Source organism: Paralichthys olivaceus, chromosome 24 (genome assembly GCF_024713975.1).
Source record: "Paralichthys olivaceus isolate ysfri-2021 chromosome 24, ASM2471397v2, whole genome shotgun sequence".
Classification (NCBI taxonomy): domain Eukaryota; kingdom Metazoa; phylum Chordata; class Actinopteri; order Pleuronectiformes; family Paralichthyidae; genus Paralichthys; species Paralichthys olivaceus.
In genome coordinates, this window is record NC_091116.1 from 13,780,470 (window position 1) to 13,795,394 (window position 14,925).

Here is a 14,925-nt window from a genome sequence, read left to right on the forward strand (position 1 = left end):
CGTTAAATGTAATAGTTTAAGACTTTTAAGGAGCCATGGTTGATATATTCTTTAAAGGTGAATCCTTTTTATTTCCCTCGGTGACACAGAACCTGATTTATCTCTTTGAGTCTGAATCATTTGAGCTGAAGTTCATCAGGTGTGCACACACACACACACACACAGGTGGAGATAATGAGCTGAGTGGAGCAGGACACAGAAGAAGAAGAAGAAATATAAATATATGATCATCAAAATGGAGCATTAAGTCAAATTCAAGCTGATTATTACAGACTGAGCAAAAAACTACAGCTGAGAGATCTTCTCTGTTATTTGCTGCTGTGAGGAAAAGTTCAACACAGGTAAGAGAAGAATCATTTCCAGTGCTCGGCTGAATGTATTGTTCTCTAAATGAGCTTCATCATTTCGGATGTCACTTTCCCTGAACTCACAAAACAGAGGGTTTTTTCCTGGACGACAGAAAAGTGACCATCGAACTGTTAGAATGAAAACCGTCAGGAGGTGGAGCCAAAGTCAGTGATTTACTCAGGATGCAGGTCTCCACTGTGTGTGGGGGGGGGGGGGGGGGGGGCAAACATGGAGTTCTGTGTAATCAATCAATCAGATTTTATTGGTACAGATATAAGTATATAAGTATTATAAGTATATAAGTATAAGTTTTAACATCACATATTAAGCCCATGTCTTTGTTCAGGGGACAGTTTGTCTGGAGCTCACAGATCTGTGTTCCAGAGGCTGAGGTGAGTCAATGATCATTTCTCAACTCACAGATTCAATTATTCACAAGATCAACTTTGTTTTTCACAGTTTTTCTTTTTGATTTCGCACAAACGCAGCTCCGTCCATCACCAGCTCTTCAAATACGACTCCCAGCTCTCACGGTAAGTTTGAATCTTCACGTTCACCAAACACGTTGTCTGTAGTTTTCAGCTGGTTTGATTTCTTACTGGCAGCATCTGAATTCAAGGGTCAGGGGTCAGAATCCTTCGCACAGAAACAAGGACGACCACATTCGACTAATTCCAGTTTCCATTTTCCTGTTTGTTCAAAGTTTGATGTTCGGGCGTACTTGGAGCCAGAAGCAGAAACTAAAGAGCTTCAGTGTCGTTCGAGTGCAAACAGATGGATATCAGGTGTTTGCAGCTCGGGTTGTTTCAGGCCTGAGACGGAGAGAGGCAGAACAGAAACTCAGAATCTAAACTGTGAGAGTTCCCACGGCTGCAGACGCTGTTCATGCTCACAAATATGCATGACAAACTTCCCCTCTGACCAATTACATGCACTCTGTCGCCCTCCGCTCTTCCACCGCGCCACATTACGAGCTGTGAGGGAGGCACATCAAGTGCATCATGGGTCTGAGGTCACATGCGTCACTTGATCTTTTACAAAAGATCGACGAGTGCAGAATAAGTTTTGTGTTTGGATAGCGTGACACGAAGAGAAAGTTAAAAAAAAAACTCACAGGAAGTGTCGGAGAAATAAACGGTCAAGTGTCGGATCAGCGGCGTCCGCCCTGATACTCGCTCGCTTTGGGTTCAGGCCACGTTATTGAAGTTAAGATCAGGACCATCTGTGTTTCTGCTCTGACGGAGCGACGGCCAGTCGGCAGGTTGACGAGTTTCAGTCGCTGAGGACAAAGGCCTCGATTTAAATCCACCTGACGGAGTGTTTTCACTCAAACTTCCTCCAGCTGCTCTTCAGCTCTGAAGCTTTTATTAAACGGAAAAATTTGATCGAGTCAGAGATGAGGATAAAAACAATGGACGTCTTTTATTACACTCAGAAATCTAGTGTCAGAAATCTCACATTGAAAGTGACGAAACTCATCCGAGACGTTTTCGTCTGCAGACGCTTCGGAGGTCAGATGGTGACACGGGGTCAGGATCCACACGGCTCCGAACAAAACCGACTGAGACTCACATTTCTGCAACACGTGTGAATAATTTAAGATAAACGAGGGAAGACATGAAGCAAACAGCCGAACAGAACCGAACCTGCAGCCCCTCGGTCACATGATCCTGGCGTCAGGCCTGCATGAGGATCTTCTGACTTTAAATCTACAGAACGAACCAGAGCGGTAACAAAAACAACGCCCATGACATCATCAGGGTTATTTTCTCAGACCTCCTGTAAAGGCTTTAAATATCGTGGTAGTTTTCAGGAGAACGTCTGGAGAACGTCGGAGCAGTGGGAACATTCAGAGGCGTCTCACCCAGGTACGACCCTCCCACACAGAGACTCGGGCGTTTTGGAAAAACTTGACCCGAGCACATGCAGACTCCACTGGACTGTGAATATTCAAACAAGGCAGAATTGCCACTCGGCTCTTATCAAGTGGAAAAATCAACCTGTTTGTTTTGGTTTGCACTCCTCCGTGTTCTACTCCTTTTTTTTTCTCTCTACTTCCCAAAGACGTCAGAGTAAAATGATGTTGTGTGATGAAATCTGCCACCTTGTGCATCTCTGATCTGAAGTCCTGAAGCTCATGTCTGTCACCGATCATCTACAATCTTTGGGATTCGGCCCATTTGCTGCAGAAAACCTCCTCACCGGTGTCTTATCTGCGGTTTGAGGCTGCTGAGGGTTTCCTCCAGATAAGGGAGCAGAGTTCAGGCTGATTAGGAAACGTTACACTGGGCTTCACGTCCACATGTTGCATGAAGAGGCTCTGACACGGCCCAGCTGTTCTCCCGCCAAAGCAGCTCAACACGAGGCCCCAGCAGCTCGGCGGCTCCCTGTTAGCTTCACGCTCGTGTGAAATCTCTCCGGAACAGCGACCGTGCATGAGAGGGCTAATCATCGACGCTCGTATCTGCCACGCCAGCGCTGGAGTGAAGATTCAAATCCGTGAGGTGCAGGGGAGAAGACGAGGCAGCTCAGTGAAGCGTGGGTTTGGATTTGGAAGCAAAGGAGCAGGTTTCTCGTGACCTGGATCCCGATGAGGACAAATGTTTCCTCTTGTTGCACGAACGAGCGCGACAACAAGTGATTCGTTAAACAATTCTGCATCTGAAGATTGAAGATATTGGGATTTGAACTCAGGCGTCATTAAAGAAGTGAGGTCGACACTCTGAGGTGAAACCCGCCTGACGCTGCAGGACCAGGTCAAAGGGGGGAGGGGACGGAGGTCACCTGCTTCAGACAAGTTCCGACACACTATGTTGTTTCAGAGAAAACACAAACTGAATAAAATCCTCCCAAACATGAGTCACGTCGGGGCGTTGAGCGTCTCTGTTTACGACGTGGCCCTCGGGAAGGGCCCGTCCTCAGGCCTGGATCTCCCCGAGAATCCACAACACACACGAGCTTCGTCCGTGAAAAGAAACGCTGAACTTGAAGCTGGATCTGAAACTCGGGAGCAGGAGCGGTTTTAAGTTTTGGATCTTTGCAGTCCAGTCAGTGTGTTTCCAAAGTTAATAATTTCTTTGCTTTGAGGGGGTTTTGCCTTATTTTCTTGAAAAGGCAGCGATAATTACCAGCATGAACGAACATGACCACCACCATTTATTTCCTGCTGCCCCGATTCCATTGCACAACCATTATTTAGTCTATGAATTCTGCCAACGGCAATAAAAACCGAGACGATCTCCTCCACGCTGGAACCTGGACCTTCGACACATTCATTCAGAAACCAGGCTGCCAGAAATAAAAAGATCCGCTTCAGTCTCAAAACATCACATTCTTCTGCAGCTTGGACGACCGGTCGGCGTTTTTTCCATCCCAGATAAACGAGTGTGAGGAGTCGGAGACGAGCGCGCACGGCCACACGCCCTCCACTCTGCATGTGCAGTAAATTCCTCCGTCTGTAAACTGCGAACGTCCACCACCTTGTAAATCTGCCAGAGTCCAACATAGCAGGGATTCCTGCAGGCCAGGAGGAGTTGTGCATTAGCGGGATGACTTACATGTTTCACTGTATATCTTCATTATGGAACGAGCTCTTGTAGAAGCTTCGTCGTTTCCCTCTGCAGACACAGAATTCACCAGGTGATGCTGTGAAACTCAAGCTTTTCTTACAAAGGTCGATTGTTCACTTTCTCACCACGTTGCACGCAGGTTTGTGTGAATCAGTTTTGAAACGACGTCTGGACAAATGTTCTGGATTCGTCTCAGAATTTCAAACTGTGGGGTCTGAGCTGCGGCCTCGATGGAGGTCTGAGCTCTTCTTCGTCAGAGAACATGAGAAACAAACAACTTCTTCACCTTCTGTTTACGACCTCGTGTTGGAGTAACCCCCACTGCATGTGTGTCTGGAGATGCTTGTTTTGAAATATCCTGTTTGGGGAACGTGGTGCGTCATGTGACCCGCCTGACACGGAAACACTGATAAATCCGTTCACGGGATCGAATCATCGTCCTCCTCCATCTTCCGGACGTCTGAGCTTGAATCATTGTTTCCTGTTGCGGCCGACTTCACGGCCTCGTGTTCGGCTTCGCCACACGTGCAGCCTGCTTGAGGCGTGCAGCTCCAGTGTGAATCCTCCGTGTGTGGTTGTCAGAAGTGGGACAATCGGAGCAGTGAGGATTATTTTTAGCGCGGCTGTTCCCGTCAACACATCAGAGGTATTTAAGAAATTGCCAGAGGAATGTTTTCAGGTCCGCTTAGCGTGTGAGGTGAAGGAGGCAGAAAATCACAGGCCTCGCTGCTGCTGCTGCGTCTGATGATGTGAACGTGCTGCGGCTCAACCTCCAGCTGATGATGGAGCCTCTGATCACAGTGTTTCAGCCCACACAAGCAAATTCACCGTCATCTTGGGATTCCTCCCCTTCATCCTGCTGCTCCTTTTTTTAGCTCCTCATTGTGTCGGGTTCAGATGTTGTTTCAGAAACAGCCACTTCTGTTTATAGATCTGCTGATTGTTCATTTGTTTCATGTGCATTCGCTCCGTGTCCGAGTGATGAAGTGGTTTGAATGCGGAGAAAAATAAAAGTTTCACACTTTTCTACATGATCAATATAACAGCATCGACTCTCACACCTGTGTGTGTAGGTGTCCAATATCAATATGCATTTTGCTCTGGACTGAGGCCGTCGTTGTTTCCAGTAGAAAAACTCGATGCATAAAACTTGAAACCCTGAACTCTGAGATCCATCTGGACCAGAGGAGAAAAAGTTTATCGTCATTATTTCTCGACTTTATGCCTCAGAGGATTACTCTGAGAAAAAGACTCTCCAGACACCGTGAAATTTATGAAATGGACACGCACCAACTTGAACTTGAATCCCTGAAAAGTCGTAAAAATTAAAATTACATGATCGTTTTTACTTCTTAGAAAAATGATTACACAACCGTGATGCTAAACGTGTCACACGCAGTTTGAAATATTCTAAATCGACTTGAACTGGACGTCGAGAAGTTGAGCGTGCACTTGCAGCCTCTGAGCTGGAGCTGATGTCACTTCCTGCAGGTTCTGCTGTGACGTTGAGCTTCATGACATCATCTCCACTCAGAGACCATCCCTTCATCCAGCAGCTCTCCTGTCAATCCAGCACCCTGGTGGACATCATCTCTGTCTCATGCAAGTGGATCACTTGCTTGAATGCATCGCGGTGCGTTCGAGGGCCTCACCTGATCAGTTTTCTCGTCACTTCTCTGTGACGTTTTCATGAAAGTCTCCTCCTGCAACTAACGGCTGCATCTCTGTAACGAGTGCAACGTCCCCTCTTCCTCCAGCGCCGCGTTGCACAGATGATGTGGTGTCATGCATACTTAAAAACTCCCACACAACCATCTGCTTTCACGCCACACGCTGGAAAGTATTTATCGAGCAGTCGGGTTCCTGAAGATGTTTGTCAGCTCGCTTGTCTGGTGTGGAGACGTTGTAATTAGGGAAGCAAACAATGAAATGGCTGTTTGCAGCTCTCCTGTCGGTGGAGGCGTGAGGATGAAATGATGTGAAGTAGGAATTATGATGCTGCAGCGCGGATGATAACCAGCCCCCCCGCCTGTCTCTGATCTGCTGTAAGCGGATCTGCGGGCCTGGGTTTGGCATGGCAGCTGTACAAGGCACCGAGCTTCCACACCGTATCTGTTTGCTTTGGATACTGGTGTTGTTGCGAACCTCCTGCGAGAGGATAATATTTCTTTGTAATTAATAGCAGCCTGATCTGTCGTCTTGGCCGGGGGAAGGAAGCTGGTTTACGAACGCGGAGCGAGAGAGAGAGAGAGACGGAAACTTTTCCGGCCGCGGTTGAGCTGGACAAGGTGGATGGAAGGAGCGTCCCTCCACTGCGAGAGCTCGGGTCTCTGCAGCGGCGAGGATTTGCTTTGCTGGATTTCCCTGCCATGCACGTACCCGCAGAAAGAGGAAAAGCTTCACCTCTTTCCTTGATCCTGTGGAAACACAGGATCCGAGTTCCTGCAGCTGCTTCTTGCAAAGTCAAAGCCCCAGGATGAGGCCTGCAAATCTATAGATTCATGACAGATTTGAGAAACCACGAAAAGGTGTGAGGTTTAAACTCCCTCTCGAATCCTCGTGTAAAGTCAGCGGGTTCATTAACTCGGTTTGAGCCGTTGGTGAATTTGCCGAGGAGGAGGAGTACAAGCAGTACATGCAGCATAATCCCCGAGAAATGCCACTGTCTAAAGCCATAATCCTGGAAGGCTTTGAGACGCTCGCTCTGCAAATACGCCGCAACAATAAGCTCTGGTGAGATGTGAGTTTAGATCTGAACGCAGACGCCTCACGCTGATCTGCAGGTGGAGAAATCAAGCATGAATTCATCTCTCGCTGTAACTACAGATCTGAACAAGTGCAAACAAACTTCACGCTATGAAGAGAAGAGTCAAAACAGCAACGTGCAGCCGAGAGACATCCGGCTCAGTTCGAAGAGAGTGTGTGTGTGTGTGTGTGTGTGTGTGTTGTGAGGACCGAGGTGTATCCCCCTGACAGATTTCAATCAACCCCCGAGTGTGATTGTAAAACGTCTCTGCCAAGAAGTTACGACATATCATTAAATCACCACTGTGGTGGGTATTAGGACGTGTGAGTGACAGCTCAGTGAAAGGTTTGTTTAGCCTTGTTTTTCTTTTGCGGCTCAAACTGGTGAGCGGAGGAGCGAGGCCTCGAAGGTGTGGAGGATTTTTAAGCACCAGTAGAAAAGAACTGGAGAGGAGTCACATTTAATTTTAATCTGGTTCTAGTCATTTTAGAAAAATTAGCTGTTTGACGTGTACTTAGATTTTTTACTTTGGTCCATGTCCCATCTGCTAACATGGAGGAGGCAGGGTTTCCTACCTATACCTCAGCCAGCCACCAGGGGGAGATGCAGATGATTTGGCTTCACTCTAGAGGAGCCATCGTGTCGAGTTCGACCAATAAAACCCTCGTGACTATTTTTACGCAACGGCCTCAGGCTAGCAGTTTCTCTGTGTTTCCAGTCATTATGCTAAGCTAAGCTAATCTGCTGCTTGCTGATCTGAGTTGCTGACCTCTTTAACTTTTTGTGTTGTCGACACTGTGGTTTTAAACTTTAGACTTTTCTCACTTCTTCTTGTCCAAACCTTTTCAAACACCTGCAGCTCGACACGTTTCTCATGTGCGATCGCTCTCTCGCACTTCCTGAGTTTCTGTCCACAAGTGAACTCCTGACGTCCTGACAAAGCTCATCTGACGGTATCGCATGTCCCGGCTCGGCCCTCAGATCTCCAGACATGAGAACGGGAGCTGCAGTCCGGCTGCTGCGGCGCACGCATCCGATACCTGACAGATTTGGACGAGCGACGGCTGCGGCCTTTTTTTTTTTCCTGTTGTTTGTTTGTTTTTGTTTGCAGTCGCTCGATCTCTGCACGATCTCAGAACGCAGAACCGCCGAGCTCAGCACTCCCGATAAGAATCTGCAACGCTCACGGAAACTTTCTGCCTCTCTGGTTGTGCTGGTCCGCTCGGCCTCTCGTGACATGAAGGATCCTCAAGGACACTGACGAGCAGACGACTCACCTGATGCACGCTGAGCCTGCGTCAGGAAACAAACCCCTGCATTGTTCTCCCGCCACAAACCCACAGTTCATTACACACGACTGTGGAGGAGAAGTTTCCTGTGAGGGAGTAAAACCTGTGTTCATACACGATCGCAGCCGCAGGAGCTGGTTTGAACATTCTGATGTGGAGCACTTAAAAACATGACTAATAATAAAGTCCTTATTGTTTAAACTTTCCTAAAGTCATTTCTTTTCAGCTGAAAGTCTGAACCAGGTGTTTTCATTCGATCTGTTCGTTTTGTCTCCACATTGTAATTTAGGGACGAAAGAAACTTGTCTGACGAACGTACGTCCTGTCGTCATCGCCTGCGTGGGCGGCTCCTACCTTTACTCGACTCTGATTGGTTTGTCGGATGTGGGCGTGTTGTCAGTTGAATCAGCTCATGTGGTTGATTTGGATTATTTCAATCCGATTAAATCGTCGTAGGTCTGAACGCCCCTAAAACTTGTTTCAGGAGAGGAACGTCACCGGCTTATCATCACCCTCACTACTGTCGCCTAGCAACAGAGCTGCAGTTGGACACGGTGGGGGGGGGGGGGGACGTTTTGACAGCCCTTGGTTTTATAACACAAGTACAAATATCTGTGGAGCTGAAACCTGATACTCGAGCATTGGTCGTCCTTTTGCTCGCCAGCACCGTGACCTCTTTGTCACGGAAACGCTGTGAATCCTGGGATAGATCGGGACAGGAATGATGATTGTTGGGGATGGAAGGAGCCTTCAACACGGGACAGTGTCCTCGACGAGGACGTGACGTCTTTCTCGTGATGTGCGAAATGTTTGATTCTGTGTGAAGTCAGAAAGTTTATGTCGGGTGAGCGTCGACGAGGCGCTGCCAGGGCTGAGGGACGAGCCTGCGCTACAGTCGAACAATATTAAATTAGGGGTGTTGCTTTATGAGCGTTCAGACCTGACACATTTACTGCGTGATTGAAGGTTGCAGCGAGGAGCGCGAGCGTTCCCTCGTCAGCAGATTTCTGAGTCATTCGGCCATTTCAAATGACGGGGCTCTTAATGGAGGCAGGAACCAACCTGATCAAACTGATTACACAGAGGCTTTATTGGCTCGTGGAGACGCAGCCTCGGGTTGTTTACACTCCAGATTATTGGAAACGATCGAGGTTGTAACGAGGATGTGAAGCACGCGGGGAAGGAGGGCTTCGAGGTTTTCCACGGAAACCAGCACAAGACAAAAAAAACCTTTTCAAATAAAAACCTCTCTGGATAATTTAACGAATCCTGTAAAGATGTACAGAATTCTAATTGATAGTTAATTGATTAAATAAAGAAACAAATAAATAAAGTTGAGCTGAAACATCGTGATTGACAGCTGACACTGACTCCTGGTTGGTCGAGCGCGGGCCTCGATGCTGCAGCTCCTCATCTCATCTCTGCTGCAGACGTCAAATTTGCAGGATGGTGGTGGCTGTTCGAGTGTCATGGTGGAATACTGCGCTGCATGTCTGCTCCGCGTTGCAGGTCGGCATCTCCGTGAAAGACGACCCCAGTGTAGCGCAGATAAAACCCATGAAGTGAGGCGGAGTGAAACCGTCATTCTTCTGTTCTTCATCCACTTTTTACAAAAATATTCCAGCAAACGGAGCCCAGACTGATCACATGACAGTCAGGTTATGTCTGTGCCGAATCACGTGTGTGTGTGTGTGTGTGTGTGTGTGTGTTCTCAGACGCTCCTGTGTTGTGCAACTGTTTGTTTCTGTGAGGAAGTCGTCCTAAAACGATAAGTGGAGGAAACACTCGACACAGATGATGTATGAGAAACACAACCGAGGCCAGATGAAGTTAGTTTAGCCTCTCCAAGTCACACTGACCCTGAAAACCACAGCAGGACTTATTCTGGGAAAGACCCTCTCGCATAAAACTTAACCATCACTCACGGCGTTGTGTGCCGACGCCAGCGGGAAAGCAGCGGAGCGGAGGACAGCGTGACCGCAGCCTCAGACGGCTCGGGCCCACAACAAGGGCTGAGGCCACGGAGCCGTAAATCTGAACGATCCCTCTGAGATCGCCCTCTTGCCAAATTCATCCATATTTTTGAGGCAGATCGTCTTTATAACACACTGCAGACGAGCACGAACCGCAAATTCTGAGAAAGCATTTTCGTGTGAGTGATGGCGCCGGCGATGAAGCCAAATCGTTCTTTTCTAAGAAATGTTTTTGCTAGTTTCCGACTTTGCAGGTGCGACAGAGGCCAAACCCTGAATTAGCTCTAACTTTACTTTTAGTAATGACACGTTAGATTTAAGAGTTTGGATGTTGGATCGTGGAAATTCAGGAATCCTCTCGCCACGTGTCAGTGCACTTGTAATGGATCAAATTCGAGCGGCGTCCCTTGAGAGAAACACCACCTGACACGATTTGTCTTCGCTGCAGCTTCCATGAAATCATAGAGAGGAAAAAGCACTTGTTCTTTGAATAGATTCGGCGAGGCACAGGCGCCAAAGCTTTTCCAACATCTGGATCCAATGAGCTGCCTTTGCCCGATCCGCCGCTGCCAGGGCCACACAGATGTGCTGACAGGGTCTCAGCCAATCTGCCATCTCACGTACGGCTTCCTCTAATCCGTCACCGAGCCCTGCAGCCTGCACGGCTCTGCAGACGCCTTCCCTTCCCCTCGAGCTGCGATGCACATCACGGCACCCTGCTGATTTGCGGTCTACATTTCCCAAACACTCGCCACTTCATGTGGAACTCTGCAGCTGCTGTGTCGTGGAAATAAAAAGTGCACCGTCATCTTAACAAGTTTGTGAATCAGAGCGACCGCAGGCGGTTTACAGGAAAAGGTCGCCGAAGAAATATTGATCTGTTTTCCATCGTGACTGCAGCTTGTAAACAAGTCATCGAGCTGTTGTTGTTTCACTTGGTCACACTTGTGCGTCTGTAGGTGGCGCTCTTTCCGGCTCTCCGTCCAATTATTTCAAACCGACGCTGCAGCTGATGCCAGAAACATGAAATACACACTTCCTGTGCAGCAGCGGATAAACCGGCTGACAGGAGAGCCTCAGAACTTACTCCCATGAAAATGTCACTTTGTTCAATTCAAACATCCATTAGACGTGAAATACAGTCTGCTCTGAACGTTACATGTGAAATCCATCATGGGAAGTTTCCAGAAGTCACCGTCTGTGAGCTACGATTCTTAAATTGTTTGATTCATGCCTGGTTTATCCCACGTGCACTTCTCGCTCTAATTATTTCAGAAAATCAAGTGGTTACTGTATTCTGGGAACCGTGTGGGGGGGGGGAGGGGGGGAGGCTGGGGGCGCGTGCATGCAGCCTCAGCACATTTCCAGCGGTCGTCACTTATAGTAAAGTCTGACTGTGTCATATGGCACAAATCAGTCGCTCTAACTCGTCACCCACTGATCTACAACGATCTGGATACATGGATGAGTCCGCCAGTGCATTGTGGGTAACATCACGTCACCCGTTGGTCGGGGAGCTGCCGTTCTGAAGCCTCAGTTTCAGAACATCCGGGTGCCTTTTTCCTGCGGCCTCAAAGGTCTCTGGTGAAACGTAGAAGCCAAGTGGCAGACAAAGACAAAGACGCTTTTCTAAGATCCTCTGTGGACGTTCTCACTTGAGTTAACGATCTCTCTGACTTTATCTGGAGGACGGAGGTGGTGATGGAGTACGAGAGGTCACCAGATAGAATCATCAGAGGCTGATTTGCCTCCTGACACACGTCCAGCCTCAGAGGCTTTGAAGGTCTCACTTTCACAGAGATGATGACCTCATGGTCTCGCAGACGTTTTCACGTCTTCCTCTCCTGTAACGCAGCACGTCCGCCCCCGGTCCTGGTGCTGGAGACGAACCCGACACCGCAGCGACGCGTCCCATCGATTCCGTCGCCTTTTGTGCTGAAGCTGCTTCTCATTTTGATCGTTCCCTCCGCTAAGACGTCCCCAATCAGTTGAATCTGAAGCTGAGGAACAATGGCGGAGGATGATAGGGGCGAACGATGAAAGACGACTGAGATAATAACTTAAATATCCTTGTGTGTGTAATCAGATTACTAAACGTGTAATAGAATCTGCAAATGTATATTCATCATTGTTAGATTTGTAAACATGTAAAAACGTCGTGTGCATAGATCTGTGAATTCCTCCACTTAGGAAACATTAGAATTCACTAGATGTAGATTTTTTACTTGACTCTGCACTAAATTACACAAAATATAAATATAAATATGTTTGAAGCAGGATCCATCAGCTTCATTAACTGAGTTCGTTTGTGACCCATGTGTCTTCTTTCCATTAAGTTTTATGGAAATCTATTAAGTAGCTTTAACGTGATCCCGCAGACAAACACAACTTTATTGAGAGAGCAATTCATTCCTGATCCCAAAAGTTTTTTCTGTTGTTTTAAAAAAATTCTTTGTTCACTTCAGTCGTGTTGAGGTACAGATTGAGGTCTCTCTCTGATCCTCGTGGGCCTGAGTGAGGCCCCCAGGCCCCAGGTTTGAGTGGGTGGTGTTCTGTCAGGAGCATATTCTATGAAACTCATTCATCTTCTCCTCCTCCTCACAGTTTCTTCTTCTTTTTCTTTGTTGTCGAGGATGTGGAGAGGACCCAGCGCTGCAGGACGTGTCTGAATTTGATCCCCCTGCTGTCTCCTCACTTCACACTCACGTCTCAGGACGTCTCAGGTAAAAGTTACCGGAGCTGGTGGGATCCTGAACGCCTCACAGGGGCCAAAACTGATGGTGTGTTCAGGTGCTCCTCAACACAATCAAATGTTTACAAGCTTATCACAGAGAGGGTTTCTTTAATTCAACGGAGCGTTTATCTGCAGTATAAATATTTGATGCCAAGTTTATGATGAAGTACTTCTAATGTACATCTCGTGTATTTTGGCTCAACAGCCGAGAGTCAAAGTTCCTCTCAGACAGAAACAACATGCATGAGACTTGTTTCCATGATTAAAATGCACCAGTGTCGTGTTCATTCGTGATCATTCGTGATCAGTAATGACATGAAAATGACCTCAGACTCATTTTAAACTTTTTAATTCTCCTTCATCCATTATCTGACATATCTGTAATTCCAGATCCAGTGGGAACAGGACGTTCAGTTCAGAACTTTGAATCAGGTCTACATGTGCAGAGCATGAGGGCTCACACGTGTTTCCACTTAACTCGGATAATTAAAGCTCGACGCTGAGAGGAACCCGAACACAACGGAGATACGAGGCTACTGGTGCAGCGCTAACCCGCAACAACACACGAGAACGCCACGTGTGCAGAGCATGTTGCATTCTGGAGGTTTGGCAGTCAGCTGACATCTGTTAGCGTAGCATTGCTAATCGGCAGGAACGCATGAGCAAAGACTACCAGAGGCGGAGCCAGAGGTATCGAGCCTTGTGCTCGACCAATCAGGAGTCATTCTCAGCTGTCAATCACTGCGGCACACTCCTGTGTATATCATTGAATAACTGATGAGAACCAAACTTACCAGAGGCACGGACACTTTGAGAGACTTTAGTTTGGTCCATGTCCCATCTGCTAACATGGAGGAGGCAGGGTTTATGACCCATACTGCAGCCAGCCACCAGGGGGAGTTTGGCTTCACTTTGGGGGCAGTAAAATCATCCATGTTTACAAACAGGCTGGTTACTTAACATTTTGACAAGCTAGCAGTTTCCCCCTATTTCCAGTCACTATGCTAAGCTAAGCTAATCTGCGAGTTAGTGTATCACTAACATTTCTGCAGAGCGGCCGAACCCTGCAGCTATCAGAGCAGCTCCGTCCACCATGAGTGCACAGACCCATGTTCACCGACGGACGACCTGACGCTGGTTTACTAACCCGAGCACTTGGACGACGCCTCCTCCGTCTCACATCTGGGGAAACAAAACAAGTGTAGACGCATGATCTTTGCCAATGTGTCATAAATCATCAATTAATGAATCATAAATGTGCCGCAGAGTCTCAGGATGATGTTTCTTTGTTTTGGAAGCTGTGAGAGACAGATGTGTCGGACAGGTTTCAATCTGAATGGCGCTCTTTCTTCCACGCGTGACAGGTAGATGAGGGGAATGAAGGGGGGGGGGGGGCTGACCTTTCCACTATGCCTGACGTCGCACGACACCTGATACCAGGCAAAGGTCGAGGGGCAAAGGCGATCGGGGGTCGGGTGACGTGCACAGAGCGTGCCGAGAGTAAAAAAAAAAAAACGGAAGTGAAACTGGATAAGGAATAAAAAGCTTTGATGGGAGCGGAGTTTGTAAAGGTCAGTTTCAACAACGACGCGCGTTGACAAACATCTGTGAGTGAGCGACACTCCAAAGTGAAAATGGAGAAAAACAGGAAGTGAAGAAAGAAATGAAACAAAACAAACGAGCTCAGAAACAGAGGCAGTGGAACACGTCCAGGGTCAGAAGCATCACATTTATCCCGGAGTCCGCTGGGGTTCTGTTTACTAAAAACAAAAATATGCTGATGGTGTATGATGCCATGTGCCAAAACTCCAAGTGAATTATGGGTGTTTAGTGCTCGTTCTCTCACACACACACACACACATGGGCTGAGCATTTATCTCACTGGACCTTGTTTTATTAAATTGATAAAAGGTCAGTGTGAGTGCAGTTTGCCCCGATCTGGACCCATCGCTGCATCTTCGGAGGAAACATTTGTTATGGTTAAGACAGCATCGCACAAATATTTAAAGCTACAGTATTTTGGCAAACAGGAGAACTCCAAAGTTATCTGAGGGGAGTTATAAAAGCTTTCATGAACCCACCCTTCACTTTGGAAGAGCAGAGCACAACAGTCAAGTTTCACCACTGCATCCATCTGGCAGCGCCGCAGGGGAACAATGAAAACCATGTTTGTGGTCGAGCTACGTATCTGGATTCTCCAATTGCATCTGAACCAGTGTTTAGATTTTGCTGGAGATCGGGAATTTGTCATTTGTCCAGAGAAATT

General features: G+C 47.6%; 1 long non-coding RNA gene across 2 annotated transcripts; it reads left to right on the forward strand.

Moving 5' to 3' along the window:
* Positions 1 to 210: 210 nt before the first annotated feature.
* Positions 211 to 14,897, forward strand: LOC138406962 (uncharacterized). 2 transcript variants are annotated; one of them, XR_011240352.1, is made up of 5 exons: positions 211 to 341; positions 695 to 740; positions 837 to 881; positions 12,530 to 12,648; positions 13,050 to 14,897. It is a non-coding gene; the product is annotated as an uncharacterized lncRNA (long non-coding RNA). The 2 variants fall into 2 exon arrangements; XR_011240351.1 differs by having other exon boundaries at positions 12,558 to 12,648.
* Positions 14,898 to 14,925: the final 28 nt, after the last annotated feature.